This window comes from Trachypithecus francoisi, unplaced genomic scaffold (assembly GCF_009764315.1).
Source record: "Trachypithecus francoisi isolate TF-2019V2 unplaced genomic scaffold, Tfra_2.0 Lachesis_group6, whole genome shotgun sequence".
NCBI classification, from domain to species: Eukaryota; Metazoa; Chordata; class Mammalia; order Primates; family Cercopithecidae; genus Trachypithecus; species Trachypithecus francoisi.
The window spans coordinates 86,584,378-86,608,178 of record NW_022681471.1 but is presented as its reverse complement, the minus strand read 5'-3'; the positions used below and the strand labels follow the sequence as shown (position 1 = coordinate 86,608,178).

Sequence of the window (23,801 nt, the reverse complement as noted above, 5' to 3'; positions counted from 1 at the left end):
TTTTGTGTGTCTGGCTCAAGTATAGCCATCTGTGATTGGTCACTATGAGCTGTGGGTCCTGCATCAACCCAGACATGCTCTTCCACTCTACAGCATTCAAAATCAAACATACTACCACTATGAATTAGCTACTCTCACAATCCATTTCAGTAAAGAATTTTCTGGCACTATTAAGTGATTGTAGTAAAGTCACAGGATACAGGCTTAATAAAAGTCAATTGTTTTCCTATATACCCAAAATGAACAATTGATATTTGAAATTAAAAACACAATACCATTTACGTTAGCACCAAAAAGATAAAATATACATAAACCTAACAAAATATCTAGAAGGCATACATGAGGAAAACCAAACAAAATTTGACATGAAATATATCAGAAAATATAAGTAAACAGAGAGATAGTGTATGTTTATTGACAAAAATGTTAGAGTAGTTAGACAGTTATCTTAGGTAGTTAGACATGAGCAGAGCAGGAGAGCACCACCCCCCAAATCCCACCAGGAGGTGATGGTCAGGCAGTTAAAACTGTTTCTCTAAAATAATAATTGCTCCCTGCTCCTCCTCCTTCTCTTCCTCCTGCTCCTCCTCCTGCTCCTCTTCCTCCTCCTGCTCCTCCTCCTCCTGCTGCTTCTTCCTCCTCCGACGCTCCTCTTCCTCTGCTGCTCCTCCTCCTGCTGCGAGCTTCTCCTCCTCCTGCTCCTCTCCTTCTGCTCCTCCTCCTTCTGCTCCTCCTCCTTTCTCTTTCTCCTCCTCCTCCTCCTGCCCTCCTCTTTCTCTCCTCCTCCTGGCTCCCTCCTCTTTCTCCTCCTCCTCCTGCTCCTCCTCTTCTTCTCCTCCTCCTGCTCCTCCTCTTTCTCTTCTCTCCTCCTCCTGCTCCTCCTCCTTTCTTTCTCCTCCTCCTCCTGTTCCTTCTCCTTCTCTTTCTCCTCCTCCTCCTGCTCCTCCTCTTTCTCCTCCTCCTTTTTCTCCTGCTCATCCTCCTCCTCCTGCTCCTTCCTGTTCCTCCTAAAAAAAAAAAAGAAAAAAAAACAATAAAAATAAAATAATAATTGATTGCAGCTGGCGCCAGGGAAAGGCAGGCTCTCAATAGATACAATAAAACCTGAAACTGGTGATCAGCAGCTTCCCAATAAGATCTCAGAAGTTGGGCCAGTGGGCTCAAGACATGTGCACTACGATGCAAAATTGCCGAGTTTAACTGGTATGTAACCTTCCTTTAGGAACACTCCACTGGTAACGGAAAAACTCCTCAAGTGAGCATGCGTACAACTTCGGTAACCACAATGTGCATGCAGCCCCTTCCCAAGCGCTGACAAGCCACTGCATATGTGGACAGCCCACCCCAAGGTAAGAATCAGAGGAGTAATTAGACCCAGGAAGCATAAAACCCCAAGTCAAAGGTCAAACCGCACATTTGATCTCTGAAGTCGCCTGCTTGACCCTCTTCCAAGTGTAGTTTGCTTCCTTTCATCCCTGCTCTAAAGCTTTTACATAAACTTTCACTACAACTCTAAAACTTGTCCCGGTCTCTCACTCTGTCTTATGCCCCTCAAATTCTTTCTTCTGAGTAGGCAAGAATTGAGGTTGCTGCAGACCTATGGATTCTCTGCTGCTAAACGGAAGACTCAATACTGTTAACATGTCAGTTGTCCCCACCTTGATCAGGAAATTCAACATAATCCCAATCAAATTCCCACCAAATTATTTTGTGGCTATCAACAAACTGATTCTAAAGTTTATATGGAAAGGCAAAAATCCAAAAAAGTCAACATAGTACTAAACAAGAACAAAGTCAGAGGACCGAGACTAACCCAACTCCATGACTTACTATAAAACTAGAGTAATCAAGGCAGAGGTATTGGTGAAGAATAGGCAAATAGATCAAGGAATAGAATAGAGAGCCTAGAAATATGTATACACACAAAAACAGTCAACTGATCACTGACAAGAAGCAAAAGAAATTCGGTGAAGAAATAAGTCTTTTCAACAAATGGTGCTGGAACAACTGGACATCCACATGCAAAAATAATAATAATCTAGACACAGTCCTTATATGTTTCACAAAAATTAACTCAAAACTGTGAGGCCAATGTGGCGGATCACTTGAGGTCAAGAGTTCGAGATCAGCCTGGCCAACATGGTGAAACTCCGTCTCTACTAAAAATACAAAAATTAGTCGGCTGTGGTGGTGTGCACCTGTAGTCCCAGCTACTCAGGAGGCTGAGGCAGAATTGCTGGAACCCAGGAGGCAGAGGTTGCAGTGAGCCGAGATCACACCACTGCACTCCAGCCTGGGTGACAAAGGCTGGAATGCAGACCCTGTCTCAAAAAAAAAAAAAAAATTAACTTAAAATGGATTATAGACCTACTTGTAAAATGAAAACTATAAAATTTCTATAAGATAACAAAGAAGAAAATCCAAGAAACCTTGGGTTGGGTGATGAGTTTTTAAATACAACACCAGGCAAGTGCAGTGGCTCGTGCCTGTAATCACAGCACTTTGGGAGGCTGTGGTGGGTGGATCGCTTGAACCCAGGAGTTCAAGACCAGCCTGGGCAACCTAGTGAGACCCCATCTCTATAAATATATATATGTATATGAATACAACACCAAAAGTATGACCTGTGAAAGAAAAAAGTAAAGTATGTTGTACATTATTAAAATTAGAAACTTCTCTTCTGTGAAAGACACTGCTGACAGAATAGACAAGCCACAGACTGGGAGAAATATTTGCAAAACACTTATCTCATAAAGGACTTGTATTGAAACCACTGTTGTAAAATTATAATGAGAAAATTATTACAGTGAAAGAGATCCAACCTAAACCAACTCCATCTTGCTGCTAACCTTCAAACTGTCTTTGTTCATTCCTGGGCACAGACCAAACTAACTTTGAGAGGAACTTAGTTTTGTTTTTTGAGATGGAATCTGGCACTGTCTCCCAGGCTGGAGTACAGTGGCACGATCTCGGCTCACTGCTACCTCTGCTTCCTGGGTTCAAGCGATTCTCCTTCCTCAGCCTCCCGAGTAGCTGGGATTACAGGTGCAGGCTACCACACCTGGCTAATTTTTGTATTTTTGTAGAGATGAGGTTTCACCATGTTGGCCAGGCTGGTCTCAAACTTCTGACCTCAGGTGATCCACCTGTGTGAGCCTAAGTGCTGGGATTATAATCATGAGAGGAACTTGGCAATAACAGCCCTTTCCCAAAACAAACGCCCTTCCTGTCTGGGGACTAGCCTGCCTTTGTAGGACTAAGAAATTAGTCACAAGATTAGAAATAATGGTTTAGGAGTCATGCAACTAGAGGCTACAAGATTCTGACTCTACCCAAATTGTTCCTGGGAATAACATCACAATTGTAAAACCTACGATTAGTGCTTGAGATATTTTGCAGACGCTGAACTTAATTGATCAGTTGGCACCACCCAGATCCATAAACTGGCTCATCTGGTCTTGTGGCCCCCACCCAGGAAGTGACTCAGCACAAGAGGACAGCTTCAACTCCTATGATTTGATCCATGACCTGACCAATCAGCACTTCCAACTCACTAGCCCCTACCCACCAAATTATCCTTAAAAACTCCAATCCCCGACTTTTCAGGGAGACTGATTTGAGTAATAATAAAAATTCCAGTATCCCCTATAGCTGGCTCTGCGTGAATTACTTTTCTCTATTGTAGTTCCCCTGTCTTGATAAATCAGCTCTGTCTAGGCAGCGGGCAAGGTGAACCCATTGGGAGATTACAGTATCCAAAACATACAAAGAACTTTTAAACTCAACAATAAGAAAACAAACTACTCAATTAAAGGGCAAAAGATCTGAAAACATAACCTCATCAAAGACATTCAGATGGTAAATAAGCATATAAAAAGGTCCTCACATCATGTCACTAGAGAATTGCAAATTAAAACAAGGCTATACGACCACACACCTATTAGAATGTTTTTTTAAAAAAAATGGGTGGGCACGGTGGCTCCTACCTGTAATCCCAGCACTTTGGGAAGCTGAGGCAGGAGGATCATTTGAGGCCAGGAGTTCAAGACCAGCCTGGGTAATATGGTAAAACCCCATCTCTACTAAAAATACAAAAATTAGCCAGGCATGGTGGCACATGCTTGTAGTCCCAGCTACTCTTGGGAGGTTGAAGTAGGAGGATCACCTGAACCCGGGGAGGCTGAGGCTACAGCGAGCTGTGATCATACCACTGCACTGTCTCAAAATAATTAATTAATTAATTAAAAAGCTGAGAATACCAAATGCTAGTGTAACCGCCTAATGGGTTCACCTTGCCTGTTGCCCAGACACAGCAGATTTATCATGACAGAGAAATTGCAATAGAGAAAGAGTAATTCACACAGAGTAATTCGCAAAGACCCGGAGTTGTATTAATACTCAAATCAGTCTCCCCAAGCATTTGGGGATCAGAGTTTTTAAAGGATAATTTGCGTTGGCCGGGCACGGTGGCTTAAGCCTGTAATCCCAGCACTTTGGGAGGCCAAGACGGGGGATCACGAGGTCAGGAGATCGAGACCATCCTGGCTAACACAGTGAACCCCGTCTCTACTAAAAATACAAAAAAATAGCCGGGCGAGGTGGTGTGCGCCTGTAGTCCCAGCTACTCGGGAGGCTGAGGCAGGAGAATGGCCGTGAACCCGGGAGGCGGAGCTTGCAGTGAGCTGAGATCCGGCCACTGCACTCCAGCCTGGGCCACAGAGCAAGACTCCGTCTCAAAATAAAAATAAAAATAAAAATAAAATAAAGGATAATTTGGGGGTTGGGGGGCGGAGAGGTAGTGTAAGCCGGAAGTGCTGATTGGTCAGGTCAAAGATGAATTCGTAGGGAATCAAAGCTGTTTTCTTGTGCTGAGTCAGTTCCTGGGTGGGGGGCCACAAGATCAGATGAGCCAGTTTATCGATCTGGGTGGTGCCAGCTGATCCATCAAGTGCAGGGTCTGCAAAATATCTCAAGCACTGATCTTAGGAGCAGTTTAGGGCGGGTCAGAATCTTGTAGTCTCCGGCTGCATGACTCCTAAACCATAATTTCTAGTCCGGTGGCTAATTTGTTAGTCCTACAAAGGCAATCTAGTCCCCAGGCAAGCAGGGGATTTGCCTTGGGAAAGGCCTGTTACCATCTTTGTTTTAAACTATAAACTAAGTTCCTCCCTAAATTAGTTCAGCCTACGCCCAGGAATGAACAAGGACAGCTCGGAGGCATGAAGCAAGATGCAGCTGATTAGATCAGATCTCTTTCACTGTCTCAGTTACAATTTTGCAATAGTGGTTTCACTGGTGAAGATGTGGAGCAACAGTAATACTCATTCATTGCTGGTGGGAATGCAAAATGGTGAAAAACTTGGGAAGACAGTTGGGCAGTTTCTTTCTCTCTCTTTTTCTTTTTTTTTTTTTTTTTGAGACGGAGTTTCACTCTTGTTGCCCAAGCTGGAGTACAATGGCATGATCTCGCCTCACTGCAACCTCTGTCTCCCGGTTCAAGCCATTCTCCTGCCTCAGCCTCTCAAGCAGCTGGGATTACAGATACCTGCCACCACACCCAGCTAATTTTTTGTATCTGTAGTAGAGACGGGGTTTCACCATGTTGACCAGGCTGGTCTCGAACTCCTGTTCTCAGGTGATCCACCCACCTCAGCCTCCCAAAGTGCTGGGATTATAGGCATGAGCCATCGTGCCCCGCCTGGGCAGTTGCTTATAAGCTTATATGACATAGCAATTATGCTCCTAGTTATTTAGCCAATTGAGTTCAAAACATATTCACACAAAAATCCGCACATGAAATGTTCATAGTAGCTTTTTTCATCATTGCTAAAACCTAAAAACAATGAAAGTGCCCTTCGGTAGGTGAAGGAATAAGCAATCTGGCACTGCAATCCATGGAACTATCAAACCACAAAAAAACATGGAGGAACCTTAAATACAAATTGCTAAGTGAAAGAAGCCAGTTTGAAAAGACTACATACTCCATGATTCCAACTATATGACATTTTAGAAAAGGCAAAACTAGACCTGGCATGATAGCTCACACCTGTAAATCCCAGCACTTTGGGAGGCTGAAGTGGGCAAATTGCTTGAACCCAGGAGTTCAAGACCACACTGGGCAACATGGTAAAATTGTGTCTCTATAAAAAATACTAACAATTAGTCAGATATGGTGGCATGTGCCTGTGGTCCTAACTACAGGAGGCTGAGATGGAAGGATCACCTGAACCTGGGAGGTGGAGGCTGCAGTGAGCAGTGATCACACCGTGGCACTCCAGCCTGGGCCACAGAGTGAGGCACTGTGTCCAAAAAACAAAAAAAAAAGGCAAAACTACAAAGACAGTAAAAAATGAGTGGTTGATAGAGGTTCAGGCAGAGGGAAAGGCAGGATGAATCGCTGAAGCACAGGTGAAACAGAATGAAACTATGAATCTGCACTGGTGGATATTATAATAATCTATTTGCCAAAAAACCCTATGTACAACACAAAGCAGTGAGCCTTACTGTAAACTGTAGGCTATAATTCATAGTAATATATCACTATTGGTTCATTAATTTTTACAAATGTACCACACTAATGCAAGATGTGAATAATAGGGAAAACTGCGGGGTTGAGGAGGTGACAGTACATGGAATTATAGGTAGTATCTTAACTTTTCTGTACCTCTAAAACTGTATAAAAAATGGGCCGGGCGCGGTGGCTCAAGCCTGTAATCCCAGCACTTTGGGAGGCCGAGACGGGCGGATCACAAGGTCAGGAGATCGAGACCATCCTGGCGAACACCAGTGAAACCCCGTCTCTACTAAAAATACAAAAAACTAGCCGGGCGAGGTGGCGGGCGCCTGTAGTCCCAGCTACTCTGGAGGCTGAGGCAGGAGAATGGCGGGAACCCGGGAGGCGGAGCTTGCAGTGAGCTGAGATCCGGCCACTGCACTCCAGCCTGGCGACAGAGCAAGACTCCGCCTCAAAAAAAAAAAAAAAAAAAAAAAAAAAAAAAAAAACTGTATAAAAAATGATTGTCGGCCGGGCGCGGTGGCTCAAGCCTGCAATCCCAGCACTTTGGGAGGCCGAGAAGGGCGGATCACAAGGTCAGGAGATCGAGACCATCCTGGCTAACACGGTGAAACCCCGTCTCTACTAAAAATACAAAAAACTAGCCGGGCGAGGTGGCGGGGGCGCTGTAGTCCCAGCTACTCCGGAGGCTGAGGCAGGAGAATGGCGTAAACCCGGAAGGCAGAGCTTGCAGTGAGCTGAGATCGGCCACTGCACTCCAGCCTGGGCGATAGAGCGAGACTCCGTCTCAAAAAAAAAAAAAAAAAAAGATTGTCGGCCAGGCGTGGTGGCTCACACCTATAATCCCAGCACATTGGGAGGCCGAGGTGGGTGGATCACGAGGTCAAGAGTTAAAGGCCAGTCAGGCCAACATGGTTAAACCCCATCTCTACTAAAAATACAAAAATTAGCCAAGCGTAGTGGTGCACACCTGTAGTCCCAGCTACTCGGGAGGCTGAGGCAGGAGAATTACTTGAACCCGGGAGGCAGAGGTTGCAGTGAGCCAAGATCATGCTACTGCACTCCAGCCTGGGTGACAGAGCAAGACTGTCTCAAAAAAAAAAAAAAAAAAGATTGTCAACCGGGCTCCGGGCTCACGTCTATAATCCCAGAACTTTGGGAGGCTGAGGCAGGTGAATCACCTGAGGTCAGGAGTTCGAGACCAACCTGGCCAACATCGTGAAACCCTGTGTCTACTAAAAATACAAAAAAATTAGCCGGGGCCGGGCGCGGTGGCTCAAGCCTGTAATCCCAGTACTTTGGGAGGCCAAGACGGGCGGATCACGAGGTCAGGAGATCGAGACCATCCTGGCTAATACGGTGAAACCCCGTCTCTACTAAAAAAATACAAAAAACTAGCCGGGCGAGGTGGCGGGCGCCTGTAGTCCCAGCTACTCGGAGGCTGAGGCAGGAGAATGGCATGAACCCGGGAGGTGGAGCTTGCAGTGAGCTGAGAACTGGCCACTGCACTCCAGCCCGGGCGACAGAGCGAGACTCCATCTCAAAAAAAAAAAAATTAGCCGGGCATGGTGATGGGTGCCTGTAATCTCAGCTACTTGGGAGACTGAGGCAGGAAAATGCTTGAACCTGGGAGGCGGGGGTGGCAGTGAGCCGAGATTGTGCCACTGCACTCCCCTGGGTGACAGAGATTCCATCTCACCAAAAAAAAAAAAAAAAAAAAGTTGGGTGTGGTGGCTTACGCCTGTAATCCTAGCATTTTGGGAGGCCAAGGCAGATGGATCATCTGAGGTCAGGAGTTAGAGACTAGCCTGGCCAACGTGGTGAAACCCTGTCTCTACTAAAAATATAAAAATTAGCAGGGTGTGGTGGTGGGCACTTGTAATCCTAGCTACTCGGGAGGCTGAGGCAGGAGAATCACTGGGCCCGAGAGGCAGAGGTTGCAGTGAGCCAAGATCACGTCACTGCACTCCAGCCTGGGTGACAGAGTGAGTCTCAAAAAAAAAAAAAAAAAAAGATTGTCTATTAATTCTGTTCTATATGCACTTGGCATATAATCCCGCAATTGTCCTCGCATGCATTTACCCCACTGTGTAGGAGTAGAAATACAAACACAGTTCTCCTACTAGACTCTCATAACATGCTGTGACAACAGATGAGGGAGGAATTTTCTTCACACATCAAGCAAGAGGTCAATTCTGCAGTAGACAACAGCTGGGTGTCCTCCAATTCAATTCCATTCTGACACTATCTGCCAGGACATAGCATCAGGTCCCACAGGTTGAGGGCTCAGTTCTGAAGACTACCCCCACTTCAGACTCCAGAGCTTCTTACTGACCAGCTACAAGTCAAGCTTCCCACAATCCCTTCCTAGGGTTCAATTTATTTGCTAGAGTGGCTCATAGAACTCAAGGAAAGGCTGGGAGTAGTGGCTCATGCCTGTAATGCCAGCACTTTGGGATGCTAAGGAGGGATGATTCATTGAGGCCAGGAGTTCAAGATCAGCCTGGGAAACAAAGTGGCACCTCATCTGTACAAAAAAAATTTTTTTAATTAGCTGGGCGTGGTGGCACACACCTGTGGTCCTAGCTACTTGGAAGGCTCACTTGAACCCAGGAGGCTGAGGCTGCAGTAAGCTGTCACTGCACTCCAGCCTGGGCGACAGAGAGACTTTGCCTTTAAAAAAAAAAGTTCAGGGAAATGTGCAGTCCTAATTAGGGAAAAGGAGTTGGTCCAGGACATATAAACAAAAAGAAGACACAGGTAAGTTTAAGTTATGGCTCTGTCTTTCTTTATGGCCCAGGACATATAGTCCTCTTGAGCAAATAACGTACATAACTCACAAACTTCCTGCTTATCATCAAACACTCCAATTCATCATCAAACACCTCGGCTGATAGAAGAATGCAAGTTAGCTCCCTGCTACCTTGGCGTTATCAAACAGATCAAGAACCATCCTATAAAATCTCCAGCAAGCTTTCATTTCCTCGAAGTCAGTTCCTCTTTTGCTGATTCTACCCGTTGCTGTCTTGCAATGTATTTTCCTACTTTCTCTAATAAATCTGCCTTTCCTTACCTACAACTATTGTGGTAAATTCTTTTACCTGTGAGCCACCGGCCCAGACAGTGGCTGCTTACCCTCAACAGGAAACACAAAACTGACTATGTTTACTGATTTATTATAAAGGATTTGTTTTTTAAGACAGATTCTCACTCTTTTGTCCAGCCTGCAGTGCAGTGGTGTGACCTCGGCTCACTGCAACCTCCGCCTCACTGGTTCAAGTGATTCTCCTGCCTCAGCCTTCCAAGTAGCTGGGATTACAGGTGCCCGCCAACACACCCAGTTAAATTTTGTATTTTTAGTAGAGATGAGGTTTTATCGTGTTGGTCAGGCTGGTCTCGAACTCCTGACCTCAAGCAATCCTCCCACCTCAGCCTTCCAAAGTGCTGGGATTACAGGCATGAGCCATCGTGCCCCACCTGTTTATTTTTGTAGTGATGAGGTCTCACTTTGTTGCCCAGGCTGGTCTTGAATTCCTGGACTCAAGCAATTCTCCAGCCTTGGCCTCCCAAAGTTCTGGGATTACAGGCATAAGCCACCTCTCCCACCAATAAAGGATATTTTAAAGAATACAAATTCAGGCCAGCGGGGTGGCTCACACCTGTAATCCCAGCACTTTTGGAGGCCGGGCAGGCGGATCACCTGAGGTCAGGAGGTTTGAGACCAGCCTGACCAACATGGAGAAACCTCATCTCTATTAAAAATACAAAATTAGCTGGGCGTGGTGGCATATGCCTGTGATCCCAGCTACTCAGGAGGCTGAGGCAGGAGAATCGCTTGAATCTGGGAGGTAGAGGTTGCAGTGAGCCGAGATCACACCATTGCACTCCAGCCTGTGCAACAAGAGCGAAACTCCATCTCAAAAAAAAAAAAATACAAATACAAATAAATCACAGTCAAATAAAGAGATACATAGGGCAAGGCATGGGGGAAGGGGCCTGGAGTCTTCATGCCCTCTCTGGGTGCACCACCCTCCAGGAATCCCCATGTGTTCGGCTACCCAGAAGCTCTCCAAAGAGAGCTTATTCTTTTGGAGTTTTAGGGGGCTTCATTATGTAGGCATGATTGATTAAATCATTTGCCCTTGTGGATCGACTTGACTGTCAGCACCCTCTCCCTCCCAGATGGTTGGAGGGTCCCAACCCTCTAAACCTACCTTAGTCTTTCTTGTGACCGCCCCATTCAGAAGCTGCCTAGGGACTGCCAGGCATCAGTCAACTCATTAGCATACAAAAAGACGCTTTAGTACTTTAGAGATTCTGAGGATATTAGGAGTTGTTTGCCAGGAAAGACCAATTATATATTTCACAATATCACATCCCTACAAAAACCTTACACAAACTATCATAGGATCTTTATTCATAATATCCAACAACTAGAAACAACCAGGATGTCTTTCAACCAGTGAATGGTTACACTGTGTGGTACATCCACGCCATGGAAAAGTATCAGCAGAAAAAGGAATGGGCAGGGCACAGTGGCTCACGCCTGTAATCCCAGCACTTTGGGAGACTGAGGCAGGTGGATCACGAGGTCAGGAGTTAGAGACCAGGCTGGCCAACATGGTGAAACCCCGTCTCTACTAAAGACACAAAAAATTAGCCAGGTGTGGTGGCGCACACCTGTAATACCAGCTACTTGGGAGGCTGAGGCAGGAGAATAGCTTGAACTGGGGAGGCAGAGGTTGCAGTGAGCCAAGATCGCACCATTGCACTCCAGCCTGGGTGACAGGGCGAGACTCTGTCTTAAAAAAAAAAAAAAAAAGGAATGAACTATTGATATACTGTTAGCTATTGATATCTCCACAGAATTTTGCTGAATGACGAAAGCCAGTCCCAAAGGTACATACTGTACAATCTGAATAAACAACAGTATCTCGTTTTTGTCCTTTTTTTTTTTTTTCCCTTTCATGGAGAACAGGGTCTCATTATATTGCCCAGCAGGTCTCAAACTCCTAGGCTCAAACTATCCTCCCGCTTCTGCCTCCCTAAGAGCTGGGATTACAGGCATGAGCCGCCATGCCCAGCAAATACAACATTTTTTTTTTTTTTTTTTTTTGGTGACACAGGGTCTCACTCTGTCACCCAGGCAGAGTGCAGTGATGTGATCTCGGCTTACTGCAACCTCCGCCTCCGGGTTCAAGCAATTCTCTGGCCTCGACCTCCTGAGCAGCTGGGAGTACAGGTGCACACCACAACACTCAGTTAATTTTTGTATTTTTAGTACAGACAGGATTTCACTATGTTGGCCAGGCTGGTCTCAAACTCTTGGCCGCAAGTGATCCACCCACCTTGGCCTCCCAAAGTGCTGGGATTACAGGTGACAGGCGTGAGCCACTGCGTCCAACCACAACATTCTTGAAATGAAAAAATTATACTATTGGAGAACAGATTAGTGGTGCCCCGGAGTTAAGAGGGGAGTGATGGAGGAAGTGAAGTGGTTGTGTCTGTTTAATGACAACATGGGGGATCCTTGTGAGGATGGAAATGCTCTGCATGTCAATATCCTGGGTATTACAAGATGTACTACTGGGGACAAAAACTAGGTAAACGGTACATTGCATTTGAATCTACAATTATCTCAAAATATAAATTTAACTAAAAATAGATAAACTAAAACAACATATAGGAAAAAAAAATAGGATCCTCCTCCTTACCTCAAAAGATCTGCCAGGTTCTCCCGGAATCAGGGCAGGGAATCCCTGGGGTGATGTCTCATTAGCTGGCATGTTCACCCTGGGCTTCAGGCCACCTTCCATGCTGGACAGCTGTCTGTGTGTAGAGGGTCCTGCAGCCTCCAGTAAGGGGTAAGGCTCAATGGCTCCACAGGGACGCCAAGAAATCCTAAAAGGACGTATCCGTATCATCAGTGTCATCCCACATTCATGCCACAATGTTCAGCATCCCCAGAGCATTAGCCAAGGTGGATTATGAAATGATCAAATTTGGAGCCAAATTAATGAGCTTAGGGTCTCTTCTTGAGTGGCTCTACCAGGTGCTTCACTTGCTACTCAGCCAGCCTACACCTCAGTTCAAGTTCAAGGCAGATCTGGGTTTAGGAGAAGTAGAACCGGGGCAGTGCTAAGGGTGCTTAAGGCCCATGGGGTAGGCAGGTGATGGGCATGTTCAAGAGGACCTGGTGGGTGACTGTGAGGGCAGGAAATCTGGAAAGCTGATAATCTAAATGAAAGGAAATTGGCCGGTCATTTCTTCTGCCTTCTTTTTTTTTTTTCCACTTAGATGAAATATCCCTCTTAAATTCTTCTGTTGGGAAGCTTTTAGCCTCTTCTTTCCAGAAAAAAAATGGTTCAATCTTAATAATGTTATGTTTTTTCTTTTTTTTTTTTTTTGAGATGGAGTTTCGCTCTTGTCACCCAGGCTGCAGTGGAATGGTGCAATCTCTGCTCACAGCAACCCCCGCCTCCCAGGTTCAAGGAATTCTCCTGCGTCAGCCTCCCTAGTGGCTGGGATTACAGGCGCCCGCCACCACACCCAGCTAATGCTGGTATTTTTAGTAGAAACGGGTTTTCACTATGCTGGTCAGGCTGGTCTTAAACTCCTGACCTCAAGTGATCCTCCCACCTCTGCCTCCTAAAGTGCTGGGATTACAGGCGTGAGCCACTGCGCCTGGCCTAATGCTATGTATATTACATCAACAAATTACAGGGGGAAACACTCTGCTATTAACTTACACCAAAAAAGCATCTAACGCAATTCAGCAGCCATTACTAATGTAAGCTCAGACTGAAATCAGGGAAGAAGGAAATCACTTAAATGCCACAAAAATCAATTATGAAACATAACCCTGAAACACCATGCTAAAAAGTAAAATGATGAAGCTATTGCCATAAAATTAGTACTGTCTGCTGTAACCCAAAATTGTTTTGTGGGCTCTAGCTCACACAAGAGAAGATGAAATAATTAGAGTAGGCTGGGCACAGTGACTCATGCCTGTAATCTCAGAACTTGGGAGGCCAAGACAGGAGGTTGCTTGAGTCCAGGAGTTCGAAGCCAGCCTTGGCAACAAAGTGAGACCCGTCTTTACAAGAAATGAATAATCCAAGTGTGGTGGTCCATACCTGTAGTGCCAGCTACTAAGGAAGCTGAAGCAGAAAGATAACTTGAGCCTGAGAGGTGGAGGCTGCAGTGACCTCTGATGGCGCCACTACACTCTAGCCTGGGTGACAGAGCAAGAATTTTTCTCTAAAAGAAAAAAGAAAGAAAGAAAGAAAAGAAAAATAATAATCAGGCTAGGTACAGCGGCTCGTGGCTTTAATCCCAACACTTTGGGAGGCTGAGGCAAGAGGATCCCTTGAGCCCAGGTGTTCAAAACTAACCTGGACAATATGACAAAACCCAGTATCCTTAAAAAACAAACAAACAAACAAAAACCACACACAGAGTTGCAGTGAGTTGAGATCACTCCACTACACTCCAGCCTAGGCGACAGAGTGACACCTTGTCTCTATTAAAGAAAAAAAAAAGAGGCCGGACGAGGTGGCTCACGCCTGTAATCCCAGCACTTTGGTAGGCCGAGGCAGGCTGATCACCTGAGGTCAGCAGGTCAGAAGTTCGAGACCATGGTGAAACCCCGTGTCTACTAAAATCACAAAAATTAGCTAGACATGGTGGCAACACACCTGTAATCCCAGCTACTCAGGAGGCTGAGGCAGGAAAATTGCTTGAACTTGGGAGGCAGAGATAGCAGTTGAGCTGAGATTGTGTCACTGCACTTCAGCTGGGCGACAGAGCAAGACTCTACCTCAAAACAAACAAAAAAAAAAGGCAGAAAGAAAAAAGAAAAAATAATTAGGGTGAACATGAACATTGGGAAGAAATGAAAATGAAAATGAGCCGGGCGTGGTGGCTCAAGCCTGTAATCCCAGCACTTTGGGAGGCCGAGACGGGCGGATCACGAGGTTAGGAGATCGAGACCATCCTGGCTAACACGGTGAAACCCCGTCTCTACTAAAAAAATACAAAAAACTAGCCGGGCGCAGTGGCAGGCGCCTGTAGTCCCAGCTACTCGGGAGGCTGAGGCAGGAGAATGGCGGGAACCCGGGAGGCGGAGCTTGCAGTGCGCTGAGATCCGGCCACTGCACTCCAGCCTGGGCGACAGAGCAAGACTCCGGTCTCAAAAAAAAAAAAAAAAAAAAAAAAAAAAAAAAAAAAAAAAAAAAAAAAAAAAAAAAAAAGAAAATGAAAATGAAAATGAAAATGTAGCTTTCTTGCCAATAAGATGATTTTATACATAGAAAACCTACCAGACTGCTAAAAGACTACTAAATTCATAGGGTATAATATAATGTAAGGGCTGGATACAAGGTAAAATTATAAAAGCAGACAGCTCTTTTTTTTTTTTTTTTTTTTTTTTTGAGATGGAGTCTCACTCTGCCACCCAGGCTGGAGTGCAGTGGCGCAATCTTGGCTCATTGCGACCTACGCCTCCCTGCGACCTCCACCTCCCAGGTTCAAGCGATTCTGAGATTCTGCTGCCTCAGCCTCCTGAGTAGTCGGAATTACAGGCGAGCGCCACCACGCCCGGCTAATATTTGTATTTTTATTTTTTTATTTTTTTATTTTTTTTTTATTTTTTTATTTTTTTTTTTGAGACGGAGTCTGGCTCTGCCGCCCAGGCTGGAGTGCAGTGGCGGATCTCAGCTCACTGCAAGCTCCGCCTCCCGGGTTCACACCATTCCTGCCTCAGCCTCCGAGTAGCTGGGACTACAGGCGCCCACCACCTCGCCCGGCTAATTTTTTTGTATTTTTAGTAGAGACGGGGTCACCGTGTTAGCCAGGATGGTCTCGATCTCCTGACCTCGTGATCCGCCGTTATTCGGCCTCCCCAAGTGCTGGGATTACAGGCTTGAGCCACCGCGCCCGGCGGTATATTTGTATTTTTAGTAGAGACGCGGTTTCACGATGTGATCAGGCTGATCTCGAACTCCAGACCTCGTGATCTGCCCGCCTCGGCCTCCCAAAGTGCGTGGATTACAAGGATGAGCCGCCGCGCCTGGTCAAAAGCAGACAGTTTCTCTCTACTAATAACAATGAGCCAATGGAAACAAATTGCATAAATAATGATAGCAAAAACTATGTAAAATACGTAAGTGTAACTTTGTTATTTTTTTTTTTTGAGACAAGGTCTCCCTCTGTCATCCAGGCTGGAGTGCAGTGGTGCAATCAAGGCTTTCACAATCAGGCGATCTTTCCACCTCAGCCTTTTTTTTTTTTTTTGTACAGACGGCAGTCTCCCTGTGTTGCCCAGGCTGTTCTCGACTCCTGGACTCAAGCAATCGCCCTCCTCGGCCTTCCAAAGTGCTGGGATTACAGGGGTAAACCACCGCGCCCGGCCAGAATAAACATTTTAAGGAGGTGGGCCTATACGATTACAAAAAGAAAAAAATTTTGACTAATATAAAATAGTCGGCCTGGCGCGGTGGCTCACGCCTGTAATCCCAGCACTTTGGGAGGCCGAGGCGAGTGGATCGTTTGAATCCAGGAGTTCTAGACCAGCCTGGGCAACATGGCGAAACCCCATCTCCACTAAAAATATAAAAATTAACCGAGCTTGGTGGCACGCGCCAGTAATCCCCCCCAGCGACTCGGGAAACCGAGGCATGAGAATCGCTGGAAACCGGGGAGGCGGGGTTGCAGTGAGCTGAGATCGCGCCACTGCCCTCCAGCCTGAGCGACAGAGTGAGATTCCGTCAAAAAAAAAAAAAAAAAAAAAGACGGGGTATACAACATATTCTTGATTGCAGCTAAAGAGATTCTTTTTTTTTTTTTTGAGACGGAGTCTTGCTCTGCCACCCAGGCTGGAGTGCAGTGGCTGGATCTCAGCTCACTGCAAGCTCCGCCTCCCGGGTTTACGCCATTCTCCTGCCTCGCTCCCGAGTAGCTGGGACTACAGGTGCCCGCCTCGTCGCCCCGGCTAGTTTTTTGTATTTTTAAGTAGAGACAGGGTTTCACCGTATTAGCCAGGATGGTCTCGATCTCCTGACCTCGGGATCCCCCGTCTCGGCCTCCCAAGTGCTGGGATTACAGGCTTGAGCCACCGCGCCCGGCCTTTTTTTTTTTTTTTTTGAGACAGAGTCTTGCTCTGTCCCCCAGGCTGGACTGCAGTGGCCGGATCTCAGCTCACCGCAAGCTCCGCCTCCCGGGTTTACGCCATTCTCCTGCCTCAGCCTCCCGAGTAGCTGGGACTACAGGCGCCCGCCACCTCGCCCGGCTAGTTTTTTTTTTTTTTTTTTTTTGAGGCGGAGTCTCGCTCTGTCTCCCGGAATGGAGTGCAGTGGCCGGATCTCAGCTCACTGCAAGCTTCCGCCTGCCGGGTTTACGCCATTCTCCTGCCTCAGCCTCCCGAGTGGCTGGGACTACAGGCGCCCGCCACCTCGCCCAGCTAGTTTTTTGTATTTTTAGTAGAGACGGGGTTCACCGTGTTAGCCAGGATGGTCCTCGATCTCCTGACCTCGTGATCCACCCGTCTCGGCCTCCCAAGTGCTGGGATTACAGGCTTGAGCCACCGCGCCCGGCCTTTTTTGTATTTTTAGTAGAGACGGGGTTTCACCGTGTTAGCCAGGATGAGTCTCGATATCCTGACCTAGTGATCCGCCCGTCTCGGCCTCCCCAAGCGCTGGGATTACAGGCTTGAGCCACCGCGCCTGGCCAGAGATTCTTAAGGAAAAAGGCATGCTCTTAAAAATTTTTTAACAAAGAAAGGCTGAGCATTAATGAATTAACATTCATTTAAGAAGTTAGATAAGAGAAAACAGTACAGATAGAGCAGAAATTAAAGAAATAGAAAACAAAGGTACATCAGAAGAGATATGTGATCAGAGGAGCAACAAGGTCAAAAGTTTGTTTTTGGAAAGGCTAATAAAATTAGCAAACCTCTGGGAATACTGATAAAGGAAAAACCCAAAGTGCACACTATTAAGGCTGGACATCAAGACACAGCAGGGGCCGGCGCGGTGGCTCAAGCCTGTAATCCCAGCACTTTGGGAGGCCGAGGACGGGCGGATCACGAGGTCAGGAGATCGAGACCACCTGGTAACATGGTGAAACCCGTCTCTACTAAAAATACAAAAAACTAGCCGGGCGACGAGGCGGGCGCCTGTAGTCCCAGCTACTCGGGAGGCTGAGACAGGAGAATGGCGTGAACCCGGAGGCGGAGCTTGCAGTGAGCTGAGAGCCGGCCACTGCACTCCAGCCTGGGCGGCAGAGCAAGACTCCGTCTCAAAAAAAAAAAAAAAAAAAAAAAAAAAGACACAGCAGGGAATCTAAAACCTGACTACTCCAAAGGCCCTCATCCCTGACACTCATAGATTCCATTCATTAGTTCTTTATTTCCCCACCAGTTGACACCACAACTGCCAATGCATCATCCCCCGAAGCCAACAAAGCTTCAAAATCACCTGAGCGACTATCACGCCATAAAACCTCGGCACTGGCATTTAGCGTCGCGCGCCAAGAAGACTTAAACGGCCTCTGAGGGGGATTTCCGTTTCCTGTCCTCACCCCGACACTGCACCTTCTAGGGCTGTTGATTTTGCACACGATCAGAACTGAGAGGTTGTAGTCTACTCACTGAATACAGCCCTGTTACGGATCGGCGGAGACTTGGTTCATGAGTGCGTTGTCAGGCAAGGAATATGGCTGCGCTATGTCGTGTCTCATGGGGGCGGCCATCTTAGCACCCATTCCGTACAGTGAGCTGTTCCACAGAAGGGGGGGCGAGAGGGCGTTCACGGGTAGAATTCTTCTAGGGGCAAGATTCTGGGAGAAGTGGTCTTTGGAACTTGGTTTTATAAGTTTGGGCAAAGTTTAAAGAAGCAGAGGTGCGCCTCCTACCCAGGGAGGATGGGGCGTGTTCTGATGTTCAAGGAATCCACTACTGGGCAAGAGGGGGAAGAAGTCAGGATGGTACAATCCCCCCCTTGGCGATACCACTGGGAAGAGGGGGAGAAATCAGGTTAACACAGGTGCCCGTCGTGGGCGATACCACTGGAGAAGAGGGGAAAGGAGTCAGGGTGTACAATCTCCCGATATGCTGCGGTTACCATGGAGAAGACTTGAACTCCCCCATCTCCGTTACCCTCCTTGCCCCACTACAATGATAGTAGTTAGGAATAATAATAATAATAATAGCTTTGATATGGACAACCAATGGTTTTTCTTTCCTTTTTTTTTTTTTTGAGATGGAGTTTCACTCTTGTGCCCAGGCTGGAGTGCAAGGCACGATCTCAGCTCTCCGCCACCTCCGCCTCCCGGGTTCAAGCGATTCTACTGCCTTAACCTCCGGAGTAGCTGGAATTATAGACATGCCCCGCCACGCCCAGCTAATTTTGTATTTTTAGTAGAGACGGGATTTCTCCATGTTGGTCAGGCTGGTCTCGAACTCCCGACCTCAGGTAATCCACCCGCCTTTGCCTCCCAAAGTGCTGGGTATAGGCGTGAACCACCGCGCGGGCTATGGACAACCAATGTTTTTCAGCAAATTATCAATAGAAAAATGCTTAAAGCCCAGGCGCGGTGGTTCACAGCTCTAATCCCAGCACTTTGGGAGGCTGAGATAGGCGGATCACTTGAGATCCAGAGTTCGAGACTAGCCTGGGCAACATGATGAAACTCGTCTCTACTAAAAATACAAAAATTAGCCGGGTGTGGTGGCACACACCTGTAGTCCTAGCTACTCAAGAGGCTGAGGTGGGAGGATCGCTTCAGCCCAGGAGTTAGAGGCTGCAGGGAGTTATGATTGCACCACTGTACTCCAGCCTGGGTGACAGAGTGAGACCCCATTTCAATTTTTTTTTTTTTAAAGAAAAATGCTTAGAAAATGGCCAGCCGCGGCCAGGTACGGCGGTTCATGCCTGTAATCCCAATACTTTGGGAGGGGACGCAGGAGGATCACTTGAGATCAGGAGTTCAGGACCAGCCTCAGCAAAATGGCAAAACTCGTCTCTACCAAAAATACAAAACTTAACGGGTGTGGTGGTGTGCATATGTAGTCTCAGCTCCTCAGGAGGCTGAGGTGGGAGGATGGCTTGAACCTGGGGGGCGGTGGTTGCAAGTGAGCAGAGATCGCAACAGAGCACTCCACCCTGGTCAACAGAGTGATACCCTGTCTAAAAAAGAAAGGAAAGAGAAGAGAAGAGAAGCCTGGCGCCATGGCTCAGGCCTGTAATCCCAGTACTTTGGGAGGCCAAAGTGGGTGGATCCCCTGAGGTCAGGAGTTTGAGATCAACCTGGCTAACATGGTTGTGGGGAAAAGAAAGAGAGATCAGCCTGTTACTGTGTCTATATAGAAATAAGTAGACATAAGGCCGGGCGCGGTGGCTCAAGCCTGTAATCCCAGCACTTTGGGAGGCCGAGACGGGCGGATCACGAGGTCAGGAGATCGAGACCATCCTGGCTAACACGGTGAAACCCCGTCTCTACTAAAAATACAAAAACTAGCCGGGCGAGGTGGCGGGTGCCTGTAGTCCCAGCTACTCGGAGGCTGAGGCAGGAGAATGGCGTAAACCCGGGAGGCGGAGCTTGCAGTGAGCTGAGATCTGGCCACTGCACTCCAGTCCGGGCGACAGAGCGAGACTCTGCCTCAAAAAAAAAAAAAAAAAGAAAAGAAATAAGTAGACATAAGAGACTCCATTTGTTCTGTATTTGAGATGCTGTTAATCTGTGACCCTACCCCAACCTGTCCTTGCAAGAGACATGTGCTGTGGTGACTCAAGGCTTAATGGATTTTGGGCTGTGCAGGATGTGCTTTGTTGAACAAGTGCCTAAAGGCTGCTTGCTGGTTAAAGGTCATCACCATTCTCTTAATCTCAAGTAAGAGAAAAGCATTTGTCTCTGCCCGTGCCTGGGCAATGGAACATCTCCATGTAAAACCCGATTGTATGCTTTGTTTACTGAGCAAGGAGAAAACTGCCTTTAGGAATAAGGTGGGACTTGCTGGAGCAATGCTGCTAAAAGGTTTATGGAGATGTTTGCATATGCCTCTAAGGCACAGCATTTTCCTTTAAACTTATTCATGTCACAGGGATTTTTGTTCATATGTCTTATCGCTGATTTCCTCCCTACAATGATCCTATTGTCCAGCCACTCCCTTATCTTTTTGATGGTAAAGATAATTATCAATAAATATTAAGGGAACTCAGAGACCGGTGCTGGCATGGGTCCTCTGTATGCTGAGCACCGGTTCCCTGGGCCCCACTTTTCTTTCTCTATACTTTGTCTCTGTGTCTTATTTATTTTCTCAAGTCTCTCCTTCCACCTAACGAGAAACACCCACAGGTGTGGAGGGGCAGGCCACCCCTTCACATGGTGAAACTCTGTCTCTTGTATAGTAAAATATCAAAATTAACCGGCCGTAGTGGTGCGTGTCTGTAATCCCAGCGACTCAGGAGTCTGAGACACGAGAATAGCTTGAACCCGGGAGGTGGAGGTTGCAGTTAGCCAAGTTCACATCACTGCACTCCAGCCTGGGTGAAAGAACGAGACTCCATCTCAAACAAACAAAAAATGTTATTGATCTTGGCTGGTCGCGATAGTCCACGCCTGTAACCCCAGAATTTTGGGGAAGGCCGAGGTGGCAGATCACTTGAGACGAGCCTGAGCAACATAGTGAGACCTCATCTCCGCAAAAATAACAAAATTAGTTGTGCATGGTGACGTGTACCTATAGTCCCACTACTTAGGAGGTGAGGAGGTGGGAGGATCTCTTGAGCCTGGGAGGTCCAGACTGCAGTGAGCCATGATTGCACCACTGCACTGCAGCCTGAGGGACAGAGTGAGACACTGTCTCAATCAATCAATCAATCAAATGGTATCGATCTTGATTACTGAGTTTGTTTGTTTTTTTTTTTTTTTGAGACGGAGTCTCGCTCTGTCACCCAGGCTGGAGTGCTGTGGCCGGATCTCAGCTCACTGCAAGCTCCGCCTCCCGGGTTCACGCCATTCTCCTGCCTCAACCTCCCAAGTAGCTGGGACTACAGGCGCCGCCACCTCACCCGGCTAGTTTTTTTTTTTTTGTAGTTTTTAGTAGAGACGGGGTTTCACCATGTTAGCCAGGATGGTCTCGATCTCCTGACCTCGTGATCCGCCCGTCTCGGCCTCCCAAAGTGCTGGGATTACAGGCTTGAGCCACGGCGCCCGGCCGATTACTGAGTTTTTTTAATACCCCCTTACATTTTACACTTAAGGCAAATGCCTCCCTCACCTTACCCTAGTCCTAGCCCTGCAGAGAAACCTTGTTCTCTAAAATCATAGACTACGGAAATTTTCCTGTTTGAAACAATATCAATAAGAATAAAACCTCCTACTCTTCCCTGGAGGATCTAAGCTACTGTGACACAGAGAAATAGCCTTGATTTCTGACCCAGGTGCAGAGCTTCAGATAATGGGTATCTGAAGTCAAAACTTCACATCTATGTTTAGTGTTTATTTTTTTTCTTTTCTTTTTCTCTTTTCTTTTCTTTTTTTTTTTTTTTTTTTTTTTTTTTGCTGAGATAGGGTCTCACTCTGTCACCAGGCTGAAGTGCAGTGGCATGATCATAGCTCACTGCAACCTCAACCTCCTGGACTCAAGTGATCCTCCCACCTCAGCCTTCCAAGTAGCTGACAGACTACAGGCACACACCACATCACCCAGCTACCTTTGTTCGTTTTTTGTAAAGACAAGATATTACTATGTTGCCCTGGCTGGTCTTGAACTCTTGGGCTCAAGGGATTCGCCCACACTCAAGTGAGGATTACAGGCCTGAGCCACTGCACACAGCCTATCTTTCGTGTTTCTTTTTGTTGTTGTTTCGTTTTTTCATTTTTCTTTTCTTTTCTTTTTTTTTTTTTTTTTTTGAGACAGAGTCTTGCTCTGTTGCCCAGGCTGGAGTGCAGTGTGTGATCTCGGCTCACTGCAACCTCTGCCTCCCGGGTTCGTGTGATTCTCCTGCCTCAGCCTCCCGAGTAGCTGGGATTACAGGTGTGTGCCACCACATCCAGCTGATTTTTGTATTTTTAGTAGAGACAGGCTTTCATCATGTTGGCCAGGCTGGTCTCGAACTGCTAACCTCAAGTGATCCACCCGCCTCAGCCTCCCAAAGTGCTGGGATTACAGGCGTGAGCTACCATGCCCAGCTTCTTTTGTGTTTCTGAAGAAAAAGGACCTTAGGTCCGCTTCACAGTCTGAACCTAATGTTGATCCTTTTCCATACCAACCTCCTTTGCTTTGGGCTTGTCAAAACACTGTCATTTAAATTTTACCTAAACTCCACTTCTATATCTTATAGTAATCCCATTTCTTCCTTTGTTCATTGACATTAGGTGATCAGCCATCCCTGTTTGCCTAGGAATGGGGTTTACTGGGACAAGGGCATTCAGTACTAAAAGCAGGAAAGTCCTGAGCAAACTGGAACAAGTTAAGTTACCTTAGGTAAGACATCCCCACAGTTCCTGTGGGGCGTGGTCTTCCTTGCTGCAGCAGGTTAATAAACCCATTTCTTTCGGGACTAGGGATGTGACCTTGGTAGTCTTTATCAAGGTCATTATGTTGGAAGAGTTCACAGAGGTGAAGTTTGAGATCATTCCTAGTATGCATTGACGGTGGAAAAATGAATAGGCTTGATTCAGGCTCAGGTCAGCGGGGCATTGCTGGGGGAATAGTTAAAGGCTGAATGCTAAGCTATACCAGAAAGGCATTGATGGTGGAAGAGTTATCAGAGCACTAGATTGAGGTCAGACTAAATTAATACTGCTGGGAAGCCGGGCGTGGTGGCTCACGCCTGTAATCCCAGCACTTTGGGAGGCCGAGGTGGGCAGATCACCTGAGATTGGGAGTTCAAGACCAGCCTGGCCAACATGGTGAAACCCCGTCTCTACCAAAAATACAAAAATCAGCTGGATGTGGTGGCTCACACCTGTAATCCCAGCTACTTGGGAGGCTGAGGCAGGGGAATTGCTTGAACCCAGGAGGCAGAGGTTGCAGTGAGCCGAGATAGCGCCACTGCACACCAGCCTGGGCGATAGAAAGAGCGAGACTCTCTCAAAAAAAAAAAGGGTTTGAAGTTGGTCCAGAAGTGGTGAAAATGTTAACAGGGGCCCAGATTTTAGATTTTTACAAGGGAATTATTGACAGTGGATTAGATAACAGATGACCAAGTTCGAGGTCCAGCCAGATGAGCAGTGGTGGCAGCAGAGTTCATAGAAATCAGCAGTTTGAGATTTCTTGTCTAGA

General features: G+C 46.8%; 1 long non-coding RNA gene across 1 annotated transcript; it reads right to left on the bottom strand.

Moving 5' to 3' along the window:
• Positions 1-952: 952 nt before the first annotated feature.
• LOC117078088 lies at positions 953-18,465 on the bottom strand. Its single transcript, XR_004434920.1, has 3 exons — positions 17,989-18,465; positions 12,229-12,415; positions 953-1,007 (listed from the first exon to the last, which is right to left on the bottom strand). It is a non-coding gene; the product is annotated as an uncharacterized LOC117078088 (long non-coding RNA).
• Positions 18,466-23,801: the final 5,336 nt, after the last annotated feature.